General features: G+C 41.7%; 1 pseudogene; it reads right to left on the bottom strand.

The window, feature by feature from the left end:
• Window positions 1–3,492: 3,492 nt before the first annotated feature.
• Window positions 3,493–26,188, bottom strand: part of LOC129478470 (Y-box-binding protein 1-like) — a 35,786-nt pseudogene continuing 13,090 nt past the window's right edge.

Below are 26,188 nucleotides of genomic sequence, written 5' to 3'. Positions count from 1 at the left end.
TTTGGTCTCCGAATCAGCTGCATCAGCACCATCAGGGAACTTATTAGAAATGCAAATTCTCAGGCTCCACCACAGACCAGCTGGATCAGAAACTCTGGGCTGGGGCACGGCAATCTGTGCTTTAACCATCCCTTCAGGTGATACTGATGCCCACTCAAGTCTGAGAACCACTGTTGGAGAGAGTGCCCCAGTTAATTTCCTAGAAAATCACTCCTCCTCCTCCTTGATCCTTTTTCATAGCAGGAATTCTTGTGAGTATTTCCAGCAAAGGCTCCTTTATTCCTCTTTCTCCTTCAGTCCATTCCTATCTGTTCTCTATCATTCAGAAACTCCTCATCATTTCTGGTGGGTTGGTAGCAATTGCTCTTGCTTTCTAGGCTTCTAATGAATTAAAACATTTTTTTAATTGGTAAAATACATGTAACATAAAGTTTACCACCTAAGCATTTAAGTATACAGTTTAATAGTGTCAAGTACATTCACATTGTTGTGCAACCATCACCAATAACCATCCACAGAACTTTTCATCTTGCAAAACTGAAACTGTGTACCTATTAAACAACAACACATCATCTAATAGATTTTCTAAAAGCATATGAAATGGAATGTGTTTGGGGTGGGGATTTACAGTTACTAGATGCACATGCTCTGCATACCATCTTTTCTTATTTATTTATTTATTTATTTATTTATTTATTTATTTATTGTGGAGATGGGCATCTCACTATGTTGCTCAGGCTGGTCTTGAACTCCTGGCCTCAAACATTCCTCCTGCCTCAGCCTCCCAAAGCACTGGGATTACAGGTGCGAGCCACCATGTCTAGCACATCCTTCCTTATTTTATTGTGGCAAAATATTAATAACATAACATTACTAGTATAACTATTTGTAAGTTATAGTCCAATGGCATTGAGTTCATTCATTTTTTGGTGCCACCATCACCACTAACCACTACCCATCTCCAGAACTTTCTCATCCCAAACTAAAATTCTGTAGCCATTAAACAACATTTCCTCATTCCCCCACTTCCATCAACCCTTGGCAACCACCATTCTATCTTCTGTCTCCATGAACTTGACTACTCACATAAGTGGAATCATATTTGTCCTTTTGCGATTGCCTTATTTCACTTAGCATGTTTTCAAGGTTCATCCATGTTGAAGCACGTGTCAGAATTTCCTTCCTTTTTAAGGCTGAATACTATTCCATTTACGAATATACCATATTTTGTTTATTTATTCATCTGTTGATAGGCACTTGGGTTGCTTCTATTTTTGGGTATTGTGAATGGTGCTGCTATGAACATGTTGTATCAATATATCTTTCCTCTTTCAATTCTTTTGGGAATATAGCCAAAAGTGGAATTGTTGGATCATTTGGCAATTCTGTTTTTAATTCCTTGAGGGAGTGCTATACTATGTTCCATTGCTGCTGCATCATTTTACATTCCCACCAGCAGTGCACAGGGGTTCTCATTTCTCCACATCCTTTTCCTAACATGTGTCATTTTCTGGGTTTAAAACAAATAATACCCATTCTAATGGGTGTGAAGTGATATCTCATTGTGGTTGTGATTTGCATTTTCCCAGTAATTAGTAATGTTTAGCAACTTTTCATGTCCTTATTGGCTATTGATATATCTTCTTTAGAGAAGTGTCTTTTCTAGCACTTTGCCTATTTTTGAATTGGGTTGTTTTGTTGTTTTTGTTGAGTTTTATGGGTTCTCTATAAATTCTGGATATTAATGCCTTATCAGATATGTGATTTGCAGATATTTTATCCCATTTTCTGAGTTGCCTTTTTACTCTGTTGAGAGTGTCTTTTAATGCACCAAAGTTTTTCATTTTGACAAAGCCTAATTTGTCTATTTTGGCTTTTGTTGCCTGTGCCTTTTATGTCTTATCCAAGAAACCATTGTCAAATCCAATGTCATGAAGCTTTTCTCCAAAGTTTTCTTCTGTAGATGTCATCTCGATCTAACCCCTAACAGCAGTTTTCAATTGTCCGCTAGTTATACCTCAATAATATCTAGCTTTTTCCACCCCCATTCTGCCCCTACCATAGCATGAATGTTGAAAACCTGGCAATTTTGCTGTCAGCTCAGAGTATAGATAGGGTGCTCTCTGATGAAGGGCTAAGACAAGCTGGACTAAGGTCAGAAATCTGGATGGCCTTGATCTTATTAACCCTGATCATGCCAAAAGGGTCCTGGGAATTGCAGAATAGGCAAAACTGTTGGAATCAGTTGGTTCTTGCTCAGAATCTTGGTTTACACCCACTTGCTGCCACTATTAGCTGGGGGATCTTCAGCAAGTTCTATAACCTCTTTGGGCTTCAGTTTTGGTTTTATTTTTAATCTTTAAAATGAGGATAATAACACCTACCTTCAGGTGTAGTTCTGAGAATGAGAGATAATGTATGGCCAGGCTCCTAGAAGCTGGGAGCTCTACTTACATTAATTACATCATGTGAGATATGGTTGTTACCCAGTACATCCCCTCTGCTTGGCCTCTAGCCTGTGAGCATCTCCCCAGGCTAGGCTGGTACATCTTCATCTCTGGATCCCGACACTTGATCCTCAGTCTGGCACGTGGTAGGACCTCACTAGACATTTGCCAAGTGATTGATTTGGAGGTTAAAAAAAAAATCCCTTGCATTCTTCCTGAAAGCCACATCACTGTAATGGGACACGGGTTTGGAGTAGTGAGTATGAGAACTCAACTGAAATGTATTCTACCTCTTTGAATGTATTTCGTTCCATGTTATGGATACCAATGAATGCCTGAGTTTTCCTCTTTCCTCTTCATTTCTGCTGTTAATCTTTACTTTCCAAATGAATGAGTCCTATGTGTAAGAATTTTCGAAGAGATTTTGGTGGGAGTGAAACTGGGTGCCCAAATGTTCCGATCTTAGCACTGAAAGTCCAGAAAACCCCTCAGTCCTGGGCTTTCTGTCGGTACAGCTGGCCACTCTCAAAAGACAAATGGAAGCTGGCTGGCAGATACACTAACTACAAGATGGAGATTTTTTTGAATCCCCTTTAAAGTTTGATTTGATAGATTCTTTATGGTTCTGGTCAGTTCCATTGAATTTGCTACTTCAGGAAGTATGGAACAGATTAGATTTTCATTCTGGTTTCATTCAGTTTTTTATTCTCTGTACAAAGTAATCCCATTGGCTCTTATTATCATTTAAGACCTTTATTAACAGGTGCTTGCAGCTTGTTGACTTTTTGAAAAAATCAAGTTGTAAACTTTTATTACAAATTAAAAATGAAGTTCTTAAACATCTCAACTTGACCAGATAGGAAACAATTTAAAAACCTTTAAAGGCGTATTGTGAAAAAAAACCAGGCTTTAAAAAAAAAAACAACCACCACCACATTTGTTATTACCAAAAATAGACGTCTTTAGGTGAAAATAATAAAAACCCCATGCTGCTTAGATAATACAGATAGTTCTATTTATCTGGTCAATGGGCAAAAAGCAAGCACTTAAGGTCTTCAGCTCCAACTTTTGTTCATTTCTTATTGCTGGAATTTCATATTTCTTCTTGTTGGATGACTAAACCGGGTGATGATAGAGATAATAAGTCGGCATTTACTCAACCCCGCCCTGCTCAGCCTCGGGAGCGGACTAATTCTCAGCTGGTGGATCGGCTGCTTTTGTCTCTTTGCCACCTTGTGGTTTAGGGTTTTCTTTTCTGGGTCACTGCAACCTCCGCCTCCCGGGTTCAGGCGTTTCTCCTGCCTCAGCCTTCTGAGTAGCTGGGACTACATACAGGCGTGCGCCACCATACCTGGCTAATTTTTGTATTTTTAGTAGAGACGGGGTTTCGCCATGTTGGCCAGGCTGGTCTCGAATTCCTGAACCCAGGTGATCCGCCCGCCTCGGCCTCTCAAAGTGCTGCGATTACAGGCGTGAGCCACCGCGCCTGGCCGGTTTAGGGTTTTCTGTGCGTCTGCGTCGGTAATTGAAGTTGCGGCGGTACCGACGTTGAGGTGGCTGCTGACCTTGGGTCTCACCTCCTTGATTTTCTTTATCCTCTTCATTGCCGTCCTCTCTAGGCTGTCTTTGGCGAGGAGGGCCGCTGCGGAATCGTGGTCTATATCCCTGATACGTACTCTGCCGCACTGATCTACCTTGTTTTCCTGCACCCTGGTTGTCAGCACCCTCCCTCACTTCTCCCTGCACAGGAGGGTTAGAATACTGTGGTCCACGCCCATAGGGTCTCCGCATGTAGGAAGGTGGGAACCTTCCCTGCGGTGGGGCCGGCGTGGTTGAGCCTGGCCTTCGGGAGCACGCTCCCATCCCTCGTTCTTTCCCCCACTCTCACTCTTCTGGTAATTTTGCTGGTAATTGGGTGGAGGACACCTACGACCTGGATAGCATCTATGAGGGTTATGGTCTGCTGCATATTTACTGCCTTGAACTGGAACACCACCAGGACCTATAACATGTGCTGCCTCTGCACCCTTTTCTCCTTCAACCACATCAAACTCCACAGTCTCTCCATCTTCTACACTGCGAAGGTACCTCCTGGGGTTATTCTTCTTTTTGGCAGTCTGGGGTACAAATATATCTTCCTTGATGTCATTCCTGTTGATGAAACCATATCCGTTCCTTACGTTGAACCGTTTTACTGTTCCCCAAACCTTCGTTGCGATGACCTTCTTATCCCCGCCGGCAGGTGCCGCTAATGTGAAGCCGCCCGGGCCACCGCTTCCTGTGCCGCTGCCCGAGGGGCCGGGTGTGGTGTCACCGGCGCTGAGGACGGGGAGCGCCGAGCGGCGGGCGGCTGCTGGGTCTCGGCCTCGCTGCTCAAGGTTGTGGTGATGGTGACTGGGGCGGGCTGCGGCAGCTGCGGCTTCTTCCGGGGTGTGATGGTAACTAGGCCAGCGGTGGTGGTGGGGCCGCTCAGGGCTCTCTGGGGTCCGCTCTCCACTCCCGCTACCGATTGAACTCTTGGCTCTCAAAAATTTAGTGTGGCCAGGCGTGGTGGCTCACGCCTGTAATCCCAGCACTTTGGGAGGCCGAGGCGGGTGGATCGCCAGAGGTCAGGAGTTCGAGACCGGCATGGTGAAACCCCGTCTCTACTAAAAATACAAAAAAATAAAAAAAATAAAAAATTAGCTGGGCGTGGTAGCTTGCGCCTGTAATCCCAGCTGCTCGGGAGGCTGAGGCAGGAGAATCACTTGAACCTGGGAGGCCGAGGTTGCAATGAGCCAAGATGGCTCCATTGCACTCCACCCCGGACAACAAGAGCAAGACTCCATATCAAAAAAAAAAAAAAAAAAAGTTAGTGTGCAGTAGTTTTGGACATGCTAAAGTGACTAAAATTGAGACTAAGAAAAATAATTGTATTAATCGTGGGTCATAGCTCTTTTTCTAAACCTATTTTTGGATTGCATGTTGCTCTAATAAAAAGCAGCCTTACTTCCTTGGTGAAGTATTTGTTCAAAGACAGGTCTTTATGAGTAATCTTTGGAGGAAGATGAAGTGGGTTAATTTTACTTTAAAAGCTCTGTGGGATGCCAGAGCTGGTAGGATGTGCGAAAAGATGGGCTTATGGTATTTAAAAAATCAATTTGAAAAGAATTGTGGCTCATATTTCTCATCTCAGTTAATATTCCTGAGTTTGAATTTTGTGAAAGATCATTACAACGACTTAACTGAAACATGATCAGGCAGGTATTTCATATTCTGGTACATTGTTTATGATCATTCACTGGCCGGCAGACTCCACATATCGTTTCCATGGGTCCAGGAACCTCCCTGCTGTTGTCAGCCTCCACTCAAAAATTTTAGTGTAAAATATAGACCTGATCCAGTCATGTTCCTGCTTAAAAATCTTTACTAGCTCTCCCACTTCTCCCAGGATAAATAAAGTCCAAAGACATACCAGGCTTGCAAGAGCTGATCTTCAGTTGATCTGTTAAGCTTATTTTCTGGCTTTTACACATCCTGTTTTTTTTTTTTTTTTTGAGACAGAGCTTCTCTCTGTCACCCAGGCTGGAGTGCAATCGTGTGATCTCAGCTCATTGCAGCCTCCGCCTCCGGGTTCAAGTGATTCTGGTGCCTTAGCCTTCTGAGTAGCTGGGACTATAGGCGCGTGCCACCACGCCCAGCTAAGTTTTGGATTTTTGGTAGAGATGGGGTTTCACCATGTTGGCCAGGCTGGTTTTGAACTCCTGGTCTCAAGTGATCTGCTTGCCTCGGCCTCTCAGAGTGCTGAGATTACAGGTGTGAGCCACCACACCTGGACATACATCCTCTTTAGAGCCCTCTGCTTCCTCTTTTTCTTTCTTTCTCTTTTTAAAATTAAGATGAAATTCAATAACATAGCATTAACCACTTAAGCAGAACAACTTGTGACATTTAGTACATTTACAATGTTGTGCAACCATCACTACCGTCTAGTTGCAGAGCATTTTCACCACCCCAGAAGGAAACCCTTTACCATGAAGCAGTCACTCCCCATTCTCTACTCCCTTAGCCCCTGGCAACCACCAATCTGCTTTCTGTCTCTATGGATTTGCCTATTCTGGATATTTCATATAAATGGAATAATAATAATATTTGACCTTTTGTCTGGCTTCTTTCACTTAACATAATATTTTCAAGGTTCATCCACATGGTCACATTTATCAGAACTTCATTCCTTTTTATGGCTAAGTAATATTCTGTTGTATTGATATATCATACAACTTGTTATCCATTCATCCATTCATGGACATTGGGTTATTTCTACCTTTTAGCCATTGTGAATGGTGTATGCATATCCATGTACACCAATCTTCAATCTTTTTGGGTATATACCTACAAATGGAGTTGCTGGGTCACACAGTAATTCTGTTTCACATTTTGAAGAACCATCAAACCATTTCTCCTCCTTTCTCTTGTGTTACAATAATACAGTACATTCAAGACAATTTTTGTCAAAGCACAGTGATACGATGCCTTTAATTATAACAGGCTGTATATGTATCCAAGGGCAAGGACTGTGTCATCTGTTAATCTCCAGTACCTGGCACAGGGCTGCACAAAGGTGCTCAATAAATGTTTGTGGGATTGGATGGCTTACACACAGCTTTATCCTTAGGGAAGATATGGTGTATGTAAGGCTTTGAATATGAGAAGAGATAAGTGGGGGCAGGGGTAGGTAAGGCAGAAAAGACCCTGCCAACTCCTTTGAACAAAGGGAAAGGAAGAAGGTATGGAAGAAGAAGGGAACCAGAACTGGTTCCCTTTAGACCTGGCTTCTCTTGCTGGCTTGCCTTTGATGAACTTATTGTAAGTCTCTGGGAAGTTAAATTCCCCTCTGTCAATGAGAAGATTGAATATTTTAGTGATATTCAATTTTTTTGTTTGCTTTAAGTTGTGGAAATATTCCCTGCCCCTCCCTTCCCCCCATCCCCCAATATGAAGTCGTAAATGAAAGCCCAGTGTGGTTGGAGTGTGCATTTGAGGGAAGGGAAGGGGGCAGGGCAGAGTATGGACCTGGCTTCCTCTCTATAGCCCCAAGGACCTTGGCAGGACTCCAAGACTCCAAGGTCCTGGCATTTTCTGAGCCTCCATCAATAGCCTACAAAGCCTCTGTTCTAAAAAGATTAAGAAAGCATTAACAAACACAAGTACACATTATTGCGCAAAAAAAGTATTTTTCCAAGTAGTAGAGGGGTCCTTAAGGATTTACATAGCAACTTAAACAAGAAAAGAACCAAAGTCTTTCTAAAAAATTATAGTGAGTAGTACCCTTGGCTAAAAAGAGAGTTTCCAACCCTCTTCTCAACTCCTTACACTTAAAAAGAAAAGATGTAGGGCATATTAGTTGAATAGAATTGTCAAACATTTTTATTTTCCTAGCTGAACGGATTCCTGCACCATGAGAGCATTTCCTCTGAAAATGTCCTGCTCTAAACCAAAGCTGAACATGTGAGTGGGCAGGTCGAGTCTTGTCCATACATTCCGGGTTTCCTTTTCTTTCTCTCTGTCTGCCTGGCTCTCTCTCTCCCCTGGTGAAATGACTTGAAATTATGACATCTACATTCTACTCTCACGTTGTCTTTTCTTTCTAGTTCTTTGCTTCTGAATTAATCTGAAAGATTGGGGCTTAGCTGAGTCCTCCAGATCACTTCCTGACACACCAATTGTGTTCGCAAGCCTTACTGGTCCCTCAACAATGATCACTGCGGACACTTGACTCCCTTTGGTCCTGTTCAATTCTTTATTTCCACTGAAGCTCATTTGTAGGCAGCACTTCTGAAAATATACTGCCCAAACTTCAAAATCTTCTATTTGTTCAGGTTGAGAGAAGTTATTCAGGCAATGAGATCGAGAGATGGTTTACACAGATGTCTGAATGAGCCAAAACCATGTTGTTCTTATTATTGACATTCCCACTTGCTGTCATAGAAGTGTAGTTTAAGCCATGATAACCACAAACATTATTCATATTCTACCATTAACCCTCTCATTCACTTTTTGTGAGACTTCCTGAAATTCCAGAATTTCTCCTAAAAGGGAGTTCCTATGCAGTGGCTGCCTCTTTTTGTATTAGAGCCCTGTTATAGCATAGGAAAGAATTTCAGTTTTAATATTCCTTCGATTTTCCTTCCGTAGTGTTGGCTTTCACTTCAAAACAGGCATAAATGTAAGCACTGCAATATTTTCATCATTTCTTTAAATGCAGTTTTTGAAAGGAACTTACGGTTTTCTGGAGGATGCCCGCAGGATAATCCCTCTTGCTCCACCATGATGCTGTTGGACTACTGGAGAATTGAATGCTGTAATCCTTTACATAGCACTTAAAAAATGATTTAGAAAAGCTAAAGTCTGTCTTAGAAACCTCAGAACTTGTCTCAGAAATCTTGCCTCAATCGGCTTCCAAAGTGTAATGTAACATGATTATTTTGGGGAAACCTGTGGAACAGGTCTTGGAGCTCCATGTAATGTGTCAGAGTTTTGATTGATTCTTTGCTGTGTCTGTTCACCCCATAATAGCAGCGCTAAGCACAGGACGTGTTTTACAGGAATAGTCACCCAGAACTTAGCTTGTTGTCACATAGCAGGCAGACAATTTCACAATGAAAATAAATCTGTTTCATGCCCTGAGAATTTCTTCCTGATGAAGTGTTCTCTGCTGATGTTGAGAGTGCGATCATTGATATCTGCCAGTTAGCACTAATGTGGTTCCAGGGAAAACTTAGTTGCTATTCCTTGCCGGTTCTAGAAAAACAGTTTGATTCACAAGAGGGGTACCATGGAACTCTGATCCTTGAGTTCATTTACTTTTCTCTTGCTTCTTGGACCACAAGATAGGAGTGATTCTCATGCCCTTATTATAATCTCATGTAAAGTAGCTTCATATATGTTATCTCACTTGATCCTCATGATAACATTGTAAGGAGGGCAGGACAGGTATCATTATCCCCACTTTACAAGCCAGAAAACTGAAGTTCAAAGAAATTTGTAACCTACTCAAGGAACCACAGATAATAAGTGGCCAAGAAAGGACTAAAAAGCAGATGCTCTTTTTAGTAATTACCATTTTCCTGGGAGAGCAGCCAAGACTGCTTCACCAAGAGCTTGCTGCAGCAGAACCTCCCTACCCCCCACATTCATTCATTCATTCATTCATTCATGCAACAAACACTTGTAGTGCGTATGAATTTTGGGGCTCAAAATTCAGATCTGTAAAACAAAATTAGTTTTCTTTCTTTCTTTCTTTCTTTCTTTCTTTCTTTCTTTCTTTCTTTCTTTCTTTCCTTCCTTCCTTCCTTCCTTCTTTCTTTTTTTCTTTCTTTCTGTATCTCTCTTTCTTTCTAGATGGAGTCTCACTCTGTCACCTAGGCTGGAGTGCAGCAGCACTATCTCCGCTCACTGCATTCTCTGCCTCCCGGGTTCAAGCGATTCTCCTGCCTCAGCCTCCTGAGTAGCTGGGACTACAGGTGCACGCCACCACGCCTGGCTAATTTTTGTATTTTTAGTAGAGATGGGGTTTCACCATATTGGCCAGGCTGGTCTCGAACTCCTAACCTTGTGATCCACCTGCCTTGGCCTCCCAAAGTGCTGGGATTAACAGGCGTGAGCCACTGCATCTGGCCATCTTTTTCTATAACTTAAATTAAACCCTTTCTTGGGCACTCACTCCTCCTGATGGCAGAAACTTAGTCAACTCCAGGTTTTCTCATGCAGCTTAGGGATCTGCCTCTCTTCCCTTTCCCCCCAGGTTTGTATATAAGTTCAAGCCATTGGGTATATGTGTGTTTGTGTGAGAGAGAGAGTAAGAGTGAGATAGAGACAGAGAGAGATACAGAGAACATCTGTTAATGACTCGTAATATCCCAAATTCATTTGCGTAACGTGTTTTAGATTCCTGCTAGGTGGGGGTACACAGAGATGAGCAGCAGCATCCCTTCCTTAAAATGTTCAGTCTAGTGAGAGAGGAAGAGAAAGGACAGAGGTTGGCCTCACAGTGGGATGCAGGCTAAGAGGGATCCTATGATCAAAACCAATGCAGTAGGACTTGGCTGATTGAAAGATGTGTAAGGCCGGGCGCGGTGGCTCATGCTTGTAATCCCAGCACTTTGGGAGGCCGAGGCGGGCGGATCATGAGGTCAGGAGATCGAGACCATGGTGAAACCCTGTCTCTATTAAAAATACAAAAAAATTAGCCGGGCGTGGTGGCGGGCGCCTGTAGTCCCAGCTACTCGGAGAGGCTGAGGCAGGAGAATGGCGTGAACCCGGGAGGCGGAGCTTGCAGTGAGCCGAGATTGCGCCACTGCACTCCAGCCTGGGCGACAGAGCAAGACTCCGTCTCAAAAAAAAAAAAAAAAAAAAAAAAAAAAAAAAAAAAAGAAAGATGTGTAAAGTGACACTTGTACCTTCCTCAAAGACCTAAGCAAAGACTATGATTCTACAGTTTCCCTGTTACCCAAGCTATTTGGTGTTCACAACATTGGGTAACTGATCTGAGCTCAGATTCAACTGGAAAGCCAAAAGAAACTTAATAATAAAACAATTATAATTTCGTATCTATGATCTCATTGGATCTTCTCTACCTCTGTGAGAGCTAAAAGGGTTATTCCTCTGTGGTCTATATCCAGTCACCTGTCTCACATGCAGCTTCTCTTTTCCAGTCCAGACTCATAGCCCAAATCTTTCAAGCTATCTTGGTTTTAAAAAATAAACATTCCTGTTTCAGTTTCCTCTAACTTTTTTTTTTTTTTTTTTTTGTGAGATGGAATCTCGCTCTGTCACCCAGCCTGGAGTGCAGTGGCACTATCTCGGCTTACTGCAATCTCTGCCTCTCAGGTTCAAGTCATTCTCCTGCCTCAGCCTCCCGAGTAGCTGAGATTACAGGTGACCGCCATCATGCCCAGCTAATTTTTGTATTTTTAGTAGAGATAGGATTTCACCATGTTGGCCAGTTTGGTCTCAAACTCCTGACCTCAGGTGATCTGCCTGCCTCAGCCTCCCAAAGTGCTGGGATTACAGGCATAAGCCACTGCTCCCAGCTCTTCTTTTTCTTCTTCTTCTCCTTCTCCTTATCCTTCCTCTTCCCCTTCCCCTACCCCTTCCCCTTCTCCTTCCTCCTCCTCCTCCTCCTTCTCCTCCTTCTTCCTTCTTTCTTCTTTTCCCTGCAACCTAGTAGCTCTATGTCTTTCCCATATAAGTTGAAATATTAAAAAAATTACTTTGATTTACATAACAGACCTGGGGGAAAAATCTAGTGAAGACAGAACCATCCTTTACATGCTGGGATGAGGGGTGGGGTGATGGGGTAGAAGAAGGAGAGCCCAAGGAAAACAGACAGAACTTTCCTTGGTGGATGGAGAAGGAGAAGAGGTATGACTACAGTGTTTGCACGTGTATTGTTTTAGTCTTTCTCCAGTTATTTTACAGATGGGAAAACTGAGGCCCAGAGAATAAAATAAGCTGCCCAAAGTCACACAGCTGGTAAGTGACAGGACTGTGATTTAAATCTGGATCTCTGACACAAAGTACTATGTTCTTTCTACTCACAAGTGGAGTAAATTCCTAGTTTCTACATAATTCAAACAAGAGGAAAATTCACATAACTGATTTCTCCCCAACCCAAAGCAGTAAAGGAGAAGTCGCTTAATGAAAAAAACACATAAAGCCTAACATGGGAACCATGATTTTGGTTCTTGATTTGGAGAAGGTGATGGCCACCTGCTGCCAGAAATGAGGCATGAACCAAGAGAGGCAGTGAGGTGAAGGGAGCTGAGGGCACTGGGTTTCTTTTTTGTTTTGTTTGTGATTTTTTCTTTTCATTTTTTTTTGAGACTGGGTCTCGCTCTGTTGCCCAGGCTGGAGTGCAGTGGTGCGATCTCAGCTCACTGCAACCTCTGCCTCCCAGTTTCAAGCGAGTCTTGTGCCTTGGCCTCCCAAGTAGCTGGGATTACAGGTATACGCTACCACACCTGTTTAATTTTTGTATTTTTAGTATACCATGTTGGCCAGGCTGGTCTTGAGCTCCTGACCTCAGGTGATCTGCTCGCTTTGGCCTCCCAAAGTGCTGGTATTACAGGTGTGAACTACTGTACCCGGCTTGTTTTTTTTCTTTTAGATTCAGGGGGTACATGTGTAGGTTTGTTACCTGGGTATATTGTGTGATGCTGAGGTTTGGACTTCTAATCATCAAGGTAGTGAACATAGTACCCAATAGGTAGGTTTTCAACCCTTCTTCCCCTCCCCTTCCCTTTTATGGAATCCCCATGTTTATCGTTTCCATCTCTGTGCTTGCGTGTACCCAAAAGGTATTGGGTCTTAACGTTACTGGAATCATATGGGTTCCAATAGTCTAGAGAGTTAAGTGTTCCAAGCCATGGGGAAACTTGAGAGATCTGGGTTACTGATGAGGAAAAACATGTCTATACCTGTCAAGCAGTGAGGATAGAAAGCCCCCAGGGCTATTTTCTGATTACAAAATAATACATAGACCTTATTAACTATTGAAATACAAAAGTGTATAGCAGAAAGTAAACAGCTCCTCTAATACCCCAACCCACATACCAATGAAAGTCATAAGAAATCTTCCATATATTTTTCCTGTACAAATACAGATGCTTCTGGATTTACAATGGGGGTATGTCCCAATAACCCATAGTAAGTTGAAAATGCAGTAAGTTGAAAATGTGTCTAATATACCTAACCTACTGAGCATCATAGCTTAGCCTAGCCTACCTTAAACATGCTCAGGACACTTACCTAGCCTATAGTTGGGCAAAATCATCTATGATATGGTTTGGATCTGCTTCCCTGCCCAAATTTCATGTCGCATTGTAATCCTGAATGTTGGAATTGGGGCCTGATAGGAAGTGATTGGATCACGGAATGAAGTTCTCATGAATGATTTAGCACCATCCCCCCTTGGCGTTGTATATTGAGAGAGTTCTTGTGAGATCTGGTTGTTTAGAAGTGGGTGGCACCTCCCCTCCTCTCTCTTCCTGCTGCTCTGGCCACGTGACATGCAGGCTCCACCTTTGCCTTCCACCATGATTATAAGTTTCCCAATGCTTCCCCTGAAACAGCAGATGCCAGCATCATGCTTCCTGTACAGCCTGTGGAACCATGAGCCAATTAAAATTCTTTTCTTTATATATTACCCAATCTCAGTTATTTCTTCATAGCAATGCAAGAATGGCCAAATACAGTCTGGTAACACAGTTCACGGTTGAGAATCTGTTGTTTACCCTGGTGATTGCATGGCTGACTGGGAGCTGTGGCTTGCTACTGCTGCCTAGCTTTGTGAGAAAATATTATACTGCATATTGCTAGCCTGAAAAAAAAATCAAAATTGAAAATTTAAAGGATGGTTTCTCCTAAATGCGTATTGCTTTCACACTATTGTGAAGTTGAAAATCTTAAGTCAATCATTGGAGGTCAGTAAGCATCTGTACTAATATGGTGGTAGAATAGTAGAATATTATTCACAATTTGTCTGATTTCAACTCTTTTAAATTTGTTAAAGTTTATTCCATGGCCTAGAATATCAACTATCTTGTTGAATGTTCCATGTGAACTGAAAAACAATGTATATTCTTCTGTTGTTGGGTGGCATGTTCTTGGCATGTTCTAAAAATGTCAATCAGGTTAAGTTGGTTGAGGCTGGGCTTGGTGGCTCACTCTTGTAATCCCAGCATTTTGGGAGGCTGAGGTGGGTGGATCACTTGAGGCCAGGAGTTTGAGACCAGCCCCGCCAATGTGGTGAAACCCCGTCTCTACAAAAAATACAAAAATTAGCTGGGCATGGTGGTGGGTACCTGTAATCCCAGCTACTCAGGAGGCTGAGGCAGGAGAATTGCTCGAACCTGGGAGATAGAGGTTGCAGTGGGCCGAGATCTCACCACTGCACTCCAGCCTGGGTGACAGAGTGAGACTCTGTCTCAAAAAAAAAAAAATATTAAGTTGTTTGAGAGTGTTCAGGCTTACTACATCCTTACCAATTTTCTGTGCTTGTCCTATCAATTTCTGAGAGGGAAATGTTGAACCCTCCAAGTAGGATTGTAGATTTATCTATTTCTCCTTTCCATTCTATTATTTTTTTTTTTGCTTCATGTATTTTCAGGATCTGTTTTAAGTGAGTGTGCTTTTAGGATTGTGATGTCTTCCTCTTCCTGGTTAAAGTGACCAATTGACACTTTTATTATTATGTAATATCCCTCTTTTATACCTGGTAATATTCGTTGTTCTGATGTCTACTCTATCTGATGTTAGCATAGACATACTAGCTGGTTTTTTTTTTTTTTGAGACAGGGTCTTGTTCTCTTGCTCAGGCTGGAGTGCAGTGGTGTGATCACAGCTCATTATAGCTTTGGCCTCCTGGGCTCAAGTTATTTGCGTAACAGACCTGGGGAAAAATCTAGTGAAGACAGAACCATCCTTTGCATGCTGGGGATGAGGGGTAGGGTGATGGGGAGGAAGAGGTGTACGCCACTATGCCTGGCTCATTTTAAAATCTTCTGTAGAGACAGGGTCTCACTACATTGCCCAGGCTAGTCTCAAATTCCGGGCCTCAAGAGATTCTCCCATCTCAGCCTCCCAAAGTGCTAGGATTACAGGTGTGAGCCACTGTGCCCAGCCAGCTTTGATTTGATTACTGTTCTGGTACATATTTTCCTATTCTTTTACTTTTAACCAATCTATGTCTCTATGTTTAATTTTTTTTGTTTGTTTTCTGGGTGCTGTGGTGTGTGCCTGTAGTCCCACCTACTTGGAAGGCGCAGGTAGGAGGATCCTGTGAGCCCTGGAGCTCAAGGCTAGCTTGAGCAACATAGCAAGATTTGGTCTCTAAAAAATAAATAATTTAAGTCAGTTTCTTGTAGACAGTACATAGTTGGTTCTTTTTTAAAAATCCAGTTGGGTGACCTTTTTTTTTTTTTACAGGGAGTCTTGCTCTTGTCACCCAGGCTGGAGTGCAGTGGTACAATCTCGGCTCACTGCAAGCTCCCGAGTTCAAGTGATTCTCCTGCTTCAGCCTCCCGAGTAGCTGGGGTTACAGGCTTATGCCACCATGCCTGGCTAATTTTTGTATTTTTAGTAGAGACAGGGTTTCACCATGTTGGCCAGGCTGGTCTTGAACTCCTGACCTCATGTGATCTGCCTGCCTTAGCCTCCCAAAGTGCTGGGATTACAGATGTGAGCCACCATGCCTCATGATCTCTATTTCTTAATTGCTGTGTTTAGACCATTTACATTTGGTATAATTTTTGATATATTTGGATATAGGTCTGCTATTTTATTACTTATTTTCTGTTGGCTCTTTTAGTTTTTTGCTCTGGGGTTCCCCCTTTCCTGCCTTTTTTTTTTTTGGATTATTTAAGTATACTTAGTATTTTATTCAATTTATCAATTGGCTTTCTGGCTATATATATATTTTTGTATCTTATTTGTTTATTTACTTACTTATTTTTTAGCATTTGCTCTAGGGAGTATAGCGTACATACCTAAACTTTTACAGTATATTTAGAATTAGTATTTTACTACTTTAGGTAAAATGTAGAAACCTTACAATCATATAGTTCTCTTTACCCTTCTCCTTTTATTTTATAGGTATCATATTTATTACATCTACATATGTCAAAAACCCCACTAGACAATCCTATAATTTTTGCTTTCAATAGTCATGCATACTTTAAAAGATTAAGAGGAAAAAATAGTATTTTACATATCTATATTTTTACCTTGTTTGTTGCTTTTCTTTAATTCCTGAAGTTCCAAGTTTCCCTCTAGTATTATTTCCCTTTAGCCTGAAGAATTTCCTATAGCAAATATTTTAGAGCCTATATACTAATGACAGCTTCTTTTAGATTTCTGTCATCTGAGAATGCCTTCATTTCACTTAAATTCCTTTGAGATATTTTCACTGGAGACCAGGCGCATTGGCTCATACCTGTAATCCCAGCACTTTGGGAGGCCAAGGTAGGAGGATCTCTTGAGCCCAGGAATTCAAGACCAGCCTGGGCAACATAGTGAGACCCCAATTCCATGAAAAAGTAAAAAAGATTAGCTAGGTGTGGTAGTGCGCACATGTAGTTCGAGCTACTTGGGAAGCTGAGGCAGGAGATTGAGCCCAGGAGTTTGAGGCTACTGTGAGCTATGATTGCCGCTGCACTCCAGCCTGGGTGACTCCAGCCTGGGTGACTCGAGCCTGGGTGACTAGTGAGACTCTGTCTCAAAAAAAAAAAAAAAAAGAGATTTTTCACTGGATATGCAATTTTTGGTTGAAAGTTATTTTCTTTTAGCACTTTAAAGATGTTAAGATAGCCACTGTGGTTTATAATGAGAAATCAATAGTCATTTGAATCACTGTTCTTCTAGAAGTAATTTATTTTTTTCTCTAGACTCTTAAGATTTTACAATATATATATTTTTGTTGGTACAGTAAGTTTTCACAATGTTTTCTTGGAAGTAGGTACTTATAGTGACTTTAAGCAAAATGACATATGACAACATTAATTTTACCATAGGCTAATTGAAATAAACGAGTTAAGTTCCTATGGTATATTTCTGGTCACAAAAACATCATCCAACTTCCAAATAAAGGTCAAAACATTTCTAACATTAAACACTGAAGTAAGTGTGAGCTATACAGACATTTAAGAAAGATTAAGTAAAGGGGCTGGGCACGGTGACTCATGCCTGTAACCCCAGCACTTTGGGAGGCCAAAGTGAGAGGATTGCTTGAGTCCAGAAGTTCAATACCAGCCTGGGCAATATAGTGAGACATCTCTATAAAAAACTAAAAAAAAAAAAAAAAAAATTGCTGAGTGTGTTGGCACATGCCTATAGTCCCAGGTACTCAGGAGGCTGAGGTGAGAGGATTGCTTGAACCCAGGAGGTTGAAGCTGCAGTGAGCTGTGATTGTGCCACTGCACTTCAGCCTGGGTGACAGAACAAGACCCTGTCTCAAAACAAACAAGCAAGCACACGCAAGTAAGATACTTATTTACCCAGTTATTCCAGCTCAGGGTTGCACGTGGCTGCAACTTAACCTGGCAGCTCAGGGTGCAATGTGGGAGCTGACCCCAGATGGGGTGCCATTCCACTGGAGGGTACACTCATACACACCCACACTCACTCATACTGAGACTATTTAGATATGCCAGTTAATCTAATATGGACAGCTTTGGGATGTGGGAGGAAACTGGAGTACTGGACCAAAAAACCCTGCAGATATGGTGAAAATGTATGGATTCCACACAGACAGTGGTCTCACCTGGAAATTCATTTTTTTCTTTTCAACTTTATGACAAAATGACATTAAATGAAACATTATTTGAGGATGAGCTGTATTTATAAGTTTTATTATGATGTGTCTGGGTATGGTTTTCTTTGAATTTCTCTTGTTTGGAATTTACTGAGTTTCTTAAATCCATACATTTAAGTTTTTCAAGAAATTTGGGAAATTCTGGACATTATTTCCTTAAATTTTTTTTTTCCAATCTCTTTTCTTCTTTTAGGAGTCCAATGACATGAACATTAAATCTTCTGATATTAGTTTTTTTGTTTTTTTTGAGACAGGGTCTTGCTGTGTTGCCCAGGCTGGTGTGCTGTGATGTCATCATGGCTCACTGCAGCCTTGAACTCCTGGGCTCAGGTGATCCTCCCACCTCAGTATCCTGGGTAGCTGGGACTACAGGTGCATGCCACTAAGCCCAGCTAATTTTTTGTAATTTTTTTTTAGAGATTGGGATCTGCCATGTTGCCCAAGCTGGTCTTGAACTCATGGGCTCAAGAGATCCACCTGTCTTGGCTTCCTAAAGTGCTGGGATTACAAGGCATGAGGCACTATGTCTGGCCACCTTTCAATATTGTTTCACAAGTCTCTATGGCTCTGTCCATTATTTTTCAATCTTTATTTCCTCTATTATTCAGATTAGATAATTTCTATGCATCCATCTTCACGTTCACTGACTTATTTCTGTCATCTCCATTCTGCTATTGAATCCATCTAGTGAATCATCTATTTCAGATTACATATTTTTAAATTTCAGCATTTCCATTTGGTTCTTTTTATAGGATTTATTTCTCTGCTGATAATTTTTACCTTGCTATTAATTTCAAGAGTGTTCACCTTTATCTTATGGACTATGGTTATGATAGTTGCTTTAACATCTTTGTTTGATAATACGACATCTAGGTCATCTAAGGGTTGGCATCTTTTGTCTTTCCATTGAGAATTAGACATGTTTTTCTTCTTTTTTTCTATACTGAGTAATTTTGGATTGTATTCTGGGACATTTAAAAATATTATTTTATAAGACTCTGAGTCTCATTAAAATCTATAGAAAATGTTGATTTTTATGTTCCAGCAGATCCCATTAGATTCAAGTTGCAAGTTCTTCATCCCCTTCAGTGGGTGGTTGTTCCAATGTAAATTTATTTTTCAAAGCTTTGCTGTGGTGTTTTGGGTCTGTATAATTAATCACTGAAGCCTCATATCAACCCCTAATTGTTTGTGCCACTTAGGGGTTAATATTAAACTTGGGAGATTAAATAATAATTCAGTTCCCAAAGCCTTTTCTGTGTTGCTCTGGGTCTTTCCTGTGTATGCACAGATCAAGATTAAGCCTGGGACTTGTGCAGTCTCATACACAGAATTAGGGAATTCCTTTCCCCTTTGACCCAGCTCACAGAGGACCTTTTTTGTTCTGATGCTCTGGCCAGGAAAATAGGGTTTTACTTAGAGTTTTAAATCTGTTATACCATTGCTGCTGTAACACGGCTCCATGACTGGACCCACAGTTTCAAGGCAAAGAAGCAAAAGGAGAAAGAGAGAAAAACAACACAGATTCTTCTCACATGTTTTGACTACAGGGGCCTCTTTCCCCGATTACCCTGGCCAGAGAAACAGTTTGGGCTGCCTGCACTGCCACCACAACAGTTCTATGACTGGGCATAAGAGAAAAGAGGAAAGGGAGGAAAACTTGGGAAATACATTTTTGTTTGGTTTGCTGCTCCAGATTTGACCCCCATTCCCTATCTGTATGATTTTGTTTAGTTTTCAGGTAACTGCTTTTTATATTTTGTTCATAGTTTTTAGTTGTAACTAGAGATTAGGGATAGATAGGGTGTAGTGGGCTTGCTTCATTTTGTCTGGTACCTGAAGTCCTTCTAATACTTTTCATGTTTCATCTTTTTACCTTTAAAACTTTGATCCTTCTGGAATTCATTTTGCTGCAGGTAGTAATGTAGTGTTACTATTATTAATGTGGTTGTTATTATTGTTATAGGAAATATTTGGCAGAATAGTAAATTAGGAACCTTAGTGGAAGGGCAGTTAGAGCAGTCTGGGTTCAAGTGGCTCTACCACTTGTAAGTTTATGACCTTGACCATAACCTCTCCTAATCTGTTTTTTCATTAGGATAGTGGGGATAATGATAATATCTGCCTCATGGAATTGCTGTATTAAGTGGGTATTAAGCGAGACAATGCTAGTAAAATATTTTTTACTGAATCTGGCACCCAGTAGGGGCTTAATAAGTGGCAGTTGTGGTCATGACATGGTGATAATTATCGTTATGATGTGTAATAAGACCAAGTCATCACACTGTGAGTCAGACCACCACACTGAAGCCTTGGGAAGATGTTTCTTAGCCACAGTACATACTTGAAACAAGCCAGAAGCTGCTCTGTATCTCAAAATGTATGTGAAGTCTGAATCAATGAGATAAGTTTGAGTTTGTAGGATTAGGAAATATCACTGGGAAATGGAGGATGCTGTAGATAACACCATTCACACCTCACTCAGTTGATGTTAGTAGATAAGGAAAATGAAGACTCCTACATTTTCTAAGATGGTGTTTTGCAAAGTGGGATCAGAATCAACTGGTATACTTGTTAAGATGCAGATTCTTGGGCCCTACTCCTGACCTAAGAAATCGTAACTGTGGGTAGAGCCTGGAGATCTGCATTTAATAGGCTTCCCAGGTAATTCTTTCATGCATCAAAATGCGAGAAATACTTTTCTAGAAAGAAAAGGGAAAAAGGTGGGTGTAGGGTAGGAAGAGGAAAAAGAAAGGAAAGAAGGAGACAAAGCAGGAGGAGAAAAAGAGGAGAGGAGGGCTACTACTGAACTGGAGTAGATTAGCAACCTACCTTTCTAAATCTTCATGGGCCCACTGTTAACTACCATAATAAAATATAACCTGGATCCCAGTTCTCCTGATTCACAGATCACTCACAGATCCATTTAGTTAACCAAAAGTTTTTGAGTCTGGCTGTGTATCAGAACACTGGAGAGAGACAGAGGAAAAAGACACATCATCTACTGTTGGAGAAGGACTCACACTCACACTCCACAGCCAACCAGAATGGAATATGGTGGTGCTGTAATAGAGATATGCACTGGACACAAATGGAAGACTGAACTAGTGGCACCAAACTCAGATTGGAGGAGATCAAGAAATGGCTTCTAGGAGGAGAGATGCCTGGGCTGAGACTTGTGGAGAGTAATCATTCATTAGGAAGAAGGGAAAATATTAGCAGCAAAAGAGGGGAGTGGGAGGTACTAACAGGGAGTAACAGCAGGATATGTCTAGGGAGATGTTGGCTCATTGTGAGGGGGGAGGCTATATAGTGAGAATAGTGGTCAGTAGCCAACATTCCCATATTAGGAGCCACATCACAAATACCCTGTGGACTGTGTCATGAAACTTGATCAACGAGGAACCATGGAAGAGTGGAAGCAAAGGGTGACTTGGTAAACTTTTCATTGGGATTAAAAATTATTTTTTCAAAATGGAAAAATAGCTTTATTGATTTTTTTTCTGAAAATAAGGGTAACACACTCCAGTTGTGGAAATAAAAGGATAATACAGAAAGATATAAAGAAGAAAGTAAAAGTCACCTGGAATTCTGACAGCCAGAGAAAATCTGCAAGCCTAAATAAATTTGTTTATCCTTCCAGACATTCATCTAGGTATGTGTACATCCAACCACATGCACATACACATAACACATTAAATTTTTTTTTTGAGACAGTCTCACTCTGCTGCCCAGGCTGGGGAGCAGTGGCATAACCTCAGCTCACTGCAAACTCTTCCTTCTGGGTTCAAATAATTCTCTGCCTCAGCATCTCAAGTAGCTGGGACTACAGGTACATGCCACCACACCTGGCTAATTTTTGTATTTTTTGTAGAGACAGGGTTTCACTCTGTTGGCCAGGCTGGTCTTGAACGCCTAGCCTCAAGTGATCCACCTGCCTCAGCCTCTCAAAGGGCTGGGATTACAGGCATGAGCCACTGTGCCTGGCCATATAACACATTTTTAAATGAAGTCGTTTCACATGTGTTGTGAAATGCTGCCTTTCAATCCTTTTTCACTTGACAATATTTAGTGGACATCTTTCTCTGTCAATAAATGTAGACTTAAACCTTAATCATAATTTCTGATATCTCTTTTGCTCACTTTTGACTTGCTTCTCATTCCTTCTCCAGGTGTGGCCTTTCCATTTGACCTCCCTCCAAGTGTTAGCTTCCTGCTTTGTTCCTTTGTGTCTTCTTGCCCACCACCTCTCCGGTGCCCAAGTCCCTTGCTTTGTCTCTACAGTCATAGCAATTTGGTTCTGAGTAATGCACTTCCTGTCCTGTCACTCATCTGCTTCATGCTTCCTTTTCTTCCTATGTGTTCAGGATGAAGTCCCAGCTTTCCTAGGCTGGCCCTGGTAGCTCTCTTGTCAACCCCTCCAGCCTCCTCTCCCATCACCTGCAACCACCTCTCCCTGACCATTGTCCCTGATTTATGGCACAGCAATATTGAACTGCTTCTTTTTCCTACTTCTTGCTTCCCTGCTATTCCTCATGCTATTCCTGCTGCCTGCCATTCCTTCATTCCCCAGAGTATCTGGTTGACCTGGCTAACTCTGATTCATCCTCTAAGACTCTACCAGAGGTATCCCTGACACAATGTAGCCTGGATGAGCTGCACCTCCTGTGTCCTCCAAAGATACTCTGTTTCTCTTTGTTGTTAGCAGGTTGTATTATAATTATCTCATGTGTGTCTATCTTCCTTATTGGCTTTTAAGCTCCTTGACTCATTCAACTTTGTCTTCCTAGAGTCTCAAATGCAATTGGTGTTTGTTGAATGAACAAACTTGAGTCTTTGCAGAAGGGGTTCTTTGGTACCAGCAGTCAAACTCTTCTCATACTACTGGCCCTAGTGGTTCAGATCTCTGCCCTGTGGTTTCTACTTAGACTTCTGCTGATTGCCTCTGTCTCCTGCCTATATGGGCACCTGGATCTTGTACTTAGTTTGGACCTTGGCTTGTGATGCTCAGTTCCTGCCTCTTCCTTCATTCTTGTACTAATCTAGTAATTTAGGTTCATATGTCTAACCCCTCCCTGTAAACCGATGATCCCCTGTCATCTGGATCTGCCTGAATTCCAAAGCCCAGGCATTTCCATCTAGTCTACCTTGTCATCTCAAAAAAAAAAAAAAAAACAAAAAAACCCTGTCACCTCCAAATTCCCTGGTTCTAATCTATAGACATTAAATATTATTGTAAATTTTATATGATTATGACCTTGACGAAAACGTCCTTCAAAACAACAAATCTGTGCATTTGTGTGGTTATGTGATATTTACAAGATGCTTTCACACAATTTATTTCATCAATTCTCATAACAACTTTGATAATAACTTTGTGAGTTATTATCCCCATTTTAGAGATGAGGAAACTGAGGCTCACTGCAGTTAAATGACTTGCTTGAGGCCTCCTGGTCAGCGAATGACAGAGCATGGACCTTACTGGAGATCTTTGACTCTAGGGCTTTGAACTCTTTGGAGTTCACCATGACAGTAAAGCATTAGACATATTTGATGAAAAACATATATCTGATTGTGAAGCTTAAAACATGCCCTCTTTAAATCAATTCTCTGTATTACTGTGAGCAAAGCTTTTGTTTGTTTGTTTGTTTTGTTTTGTTTTGTTTTTTTTTGTTTTGTTTTGAGATAGAGTCTCGCATTGTTGCCTGGGCTGGAGTGCAGTGGCGTGATCTTGGCTCACTGCAACCTCTGCCTCCTGGGTTCAAGAGATCTCCTGCCTCAGCCTCCCGAGTAGCTGGGATTACAGGTGCCTGCCACCACACCCGGATAATTTTTTGTATTTTTAGTAGAGATGGGGTTTCACTATGTTGGCCAGGCTGGTCATGAACTCCTGACTTCATGATCCGCCTGCCTCAGCCTCCCAAATTGCTGGGATTACAGGCATGAGCCCCCGCGCCCGGCTGAGCACAGCTTTTTAAAAGCTTAAATTCGGGTCAGATTTCCTCCCTGATTACAGCCTTTCAGTGGACCCTAGACTCTCATCCAGTTACATGAGGTTCTGTTGAACCCAAGACCTCAGTTTTACCACAAATTTTAACAATGACTACCACTTACCTTTCTTTAAAGGCCAAAAATGGTTCATGCCTTTGTGCCCCTTTGACCTTATCCCCCGCCCCCCTGCCACCAATCTGAGTTTTGCCTGACCACTGTTTCTTTTCTATCTAGCTCAGGTATCATCTCTATTCTGGAGCCATTTTTAACACAACTTTATCCTCACTTTTCCTAGTAGCTCTTTCATGGTGTAATTGAGTGAGTTGTACACTTTTGTCCCAGCACCTCTAACCCTTTGTGGTATTGTTTTGATGATCTGTCTGCCTCCTTCTGAAGACCTCTGTATCTCTTAAGGTTAAAAATAAGGCCCAAGCCTTCTGTGTTTATAGACACAGTATTTAGCACAAGTCCAGCATAGAGTGAGAGATAGTAGATGTTTATTGGATGGACAGACAGGTGGATCATTGGATGGCTAGATGGGTAGATGAATGGATGGATGGCTTGGTGAATGGATGATGGGTGGATGGATGAATAGAAGGATGCAATAGTGAACTTCAAGTTGTCATTTCAAATCTAGGTATTTGTTCAGTTAGAATGCATTTCCTCTTCTTCCTCTATTTTCTCCAATGAAAAAATAATCAAATTTCTTCAAAAGAATATAGGAAATGGGGTTACCTTCTTTTCCGCATAGAATAATACATTCATTGAGCTATAGAGGAAACACAATTTAACCTGTTTCAGCCCCCAGCCTCTGACCTGTCAATCTTATTCCTAGCTCATATTAATAATATTCCAATTGCTAGAAGGAAATCCTTATACTGAACCCAAGCCTATTGCCCTGACGTTTCTGCCTTTGAGTCCAGTTTTTGGCTTTTTGTACCAATACAGATGACTAATCCCTGTTTCACAGAGTAGATTTTAACATATGGCATCATGGCTTGCATTACTCAAGGCTCTACTGCAAGTGACAGAAAACCCAGTTCAAACCAGGTAAATAAAAACAGACACTTATTACCTCCTGTAAGCCAATGGCTGAATGGCGAGGACAGTGCCATCTCCACAGTTGACTGAACCCAAGCACTCCATCTCAGCTTGCCTTCTGGATGGGTGTTTGCTCCATTATTTCTAGCTCTTCTGAGTGGCTGGGATTATGAGTACCCATTGTCTCCGCAAACAATTTCTTTTTTTTGATATGGAGTCTCACTGTCGCCCAGACTGGAGTGCAGTGGCACAATCTCAACTCACTGCAATCCCTGCCTACTGGGTTCAAGTGATTCTCCTGCCTCAGCCTCCCAAGTAGCTGGAATTACAGGTGTGCACCACCATGCCCAGATCATTTTTTTTTTTTTTTGGAATTTTTACTAGAGATGGGGTTTCACTATATTGGCCAGGCTGGTCTTGAACTCCTGGCCTCAAGTGATCCACCCACCTCAGCCTCCCAAAGTGCTGGGATTATAGGCATGAGCCACCATGGCCTGCCTTGCAAACATATCTTTTAACTCACAATCCAAAAGGATATAGACAAAAATATCAGGGAAGGGCTTTGATTGGTCTCATTCAGGTCATCTGTCTGTGCCTGTAGCTGGAGGTCAGAGTACTGCAGTTGAGAGCCCCACCAGAATCCCAAGGAATGGGAAGGTGCATGTCCTTTACAAAGCAGGAGAGTCAGTTACCAAAATAAGGACACAAAAGATTCTGGTTAGACCCAAATAGGACATATTCCATAGCCAGAATTTCCCTTATCTTCATGCTTTAAGTTTATTAAAACATGGGGTTAGAGTGGGGCACAGGCATTTACTATCCTAGTTTTTCCTTGGATGTGCTCAAATTTGTCAATATCCCTCCCAAAATGTGACCCTCTACTCTGAACATAATCTGCTGTTCCTCAAGTGGTCTGATAGGCGCAGAGCGTAACAGACCCATTGCTGTCCTTGTCCTCAACGTGGCTATCACAGTGTTAGGCCCAGAGTAGGTGTCCAATAAATAGTGAATGAATAAAAGGATAAATGTGATTCTCAGGCCAATCCTGCCTAAACACTTCTCCCAAAGGCAGATAAGGAGGTCCTTGTGAGATCAATAATATACAGCAGAGGAGATGGGACCAGCTGGACTGAGAATGTGGGAGTGCTGTGGGAGGCTGCAGCTGGCATATCTCACCGGGTGTGCCTGGTATGACTGCTTCCAGGGAGTACTGTGCCCTCCTTAAACTTTTGGCTCATTGGAATAAACTGTTCCTCCCTAAAGGCAGCAACATTGGAAGATGAAGATATTTGTGAAACAAAACTAAAAAAATACATATCCTTTTCTTGTCTAGGACTTTGGTTGCAAGTGACAGAAAACC

Source organism: Symphalangus syndactylus, chromosome 3 (genome assembly GCF_028878055.3).
Source record: "Symphalangus syndactylus isolate Jambi chromosome 3, NHGRI_mSymSyn1-v2.1_pri, whole genome shotgun sequence".
In the NCBI taxonomy this organism is placed as follows: domain Eukaryota; kingdom Metazoa; phylum Chordata; class Mammalia; order Primates; family Hylobatidae; genus Symphalangus; species Symphalangus syndactylus.
The sequence above is the reverse complement of the archived record's forward strand: the minus strand, read 5'-3'. Positions and strand labels throughout refer to the sequence as shown.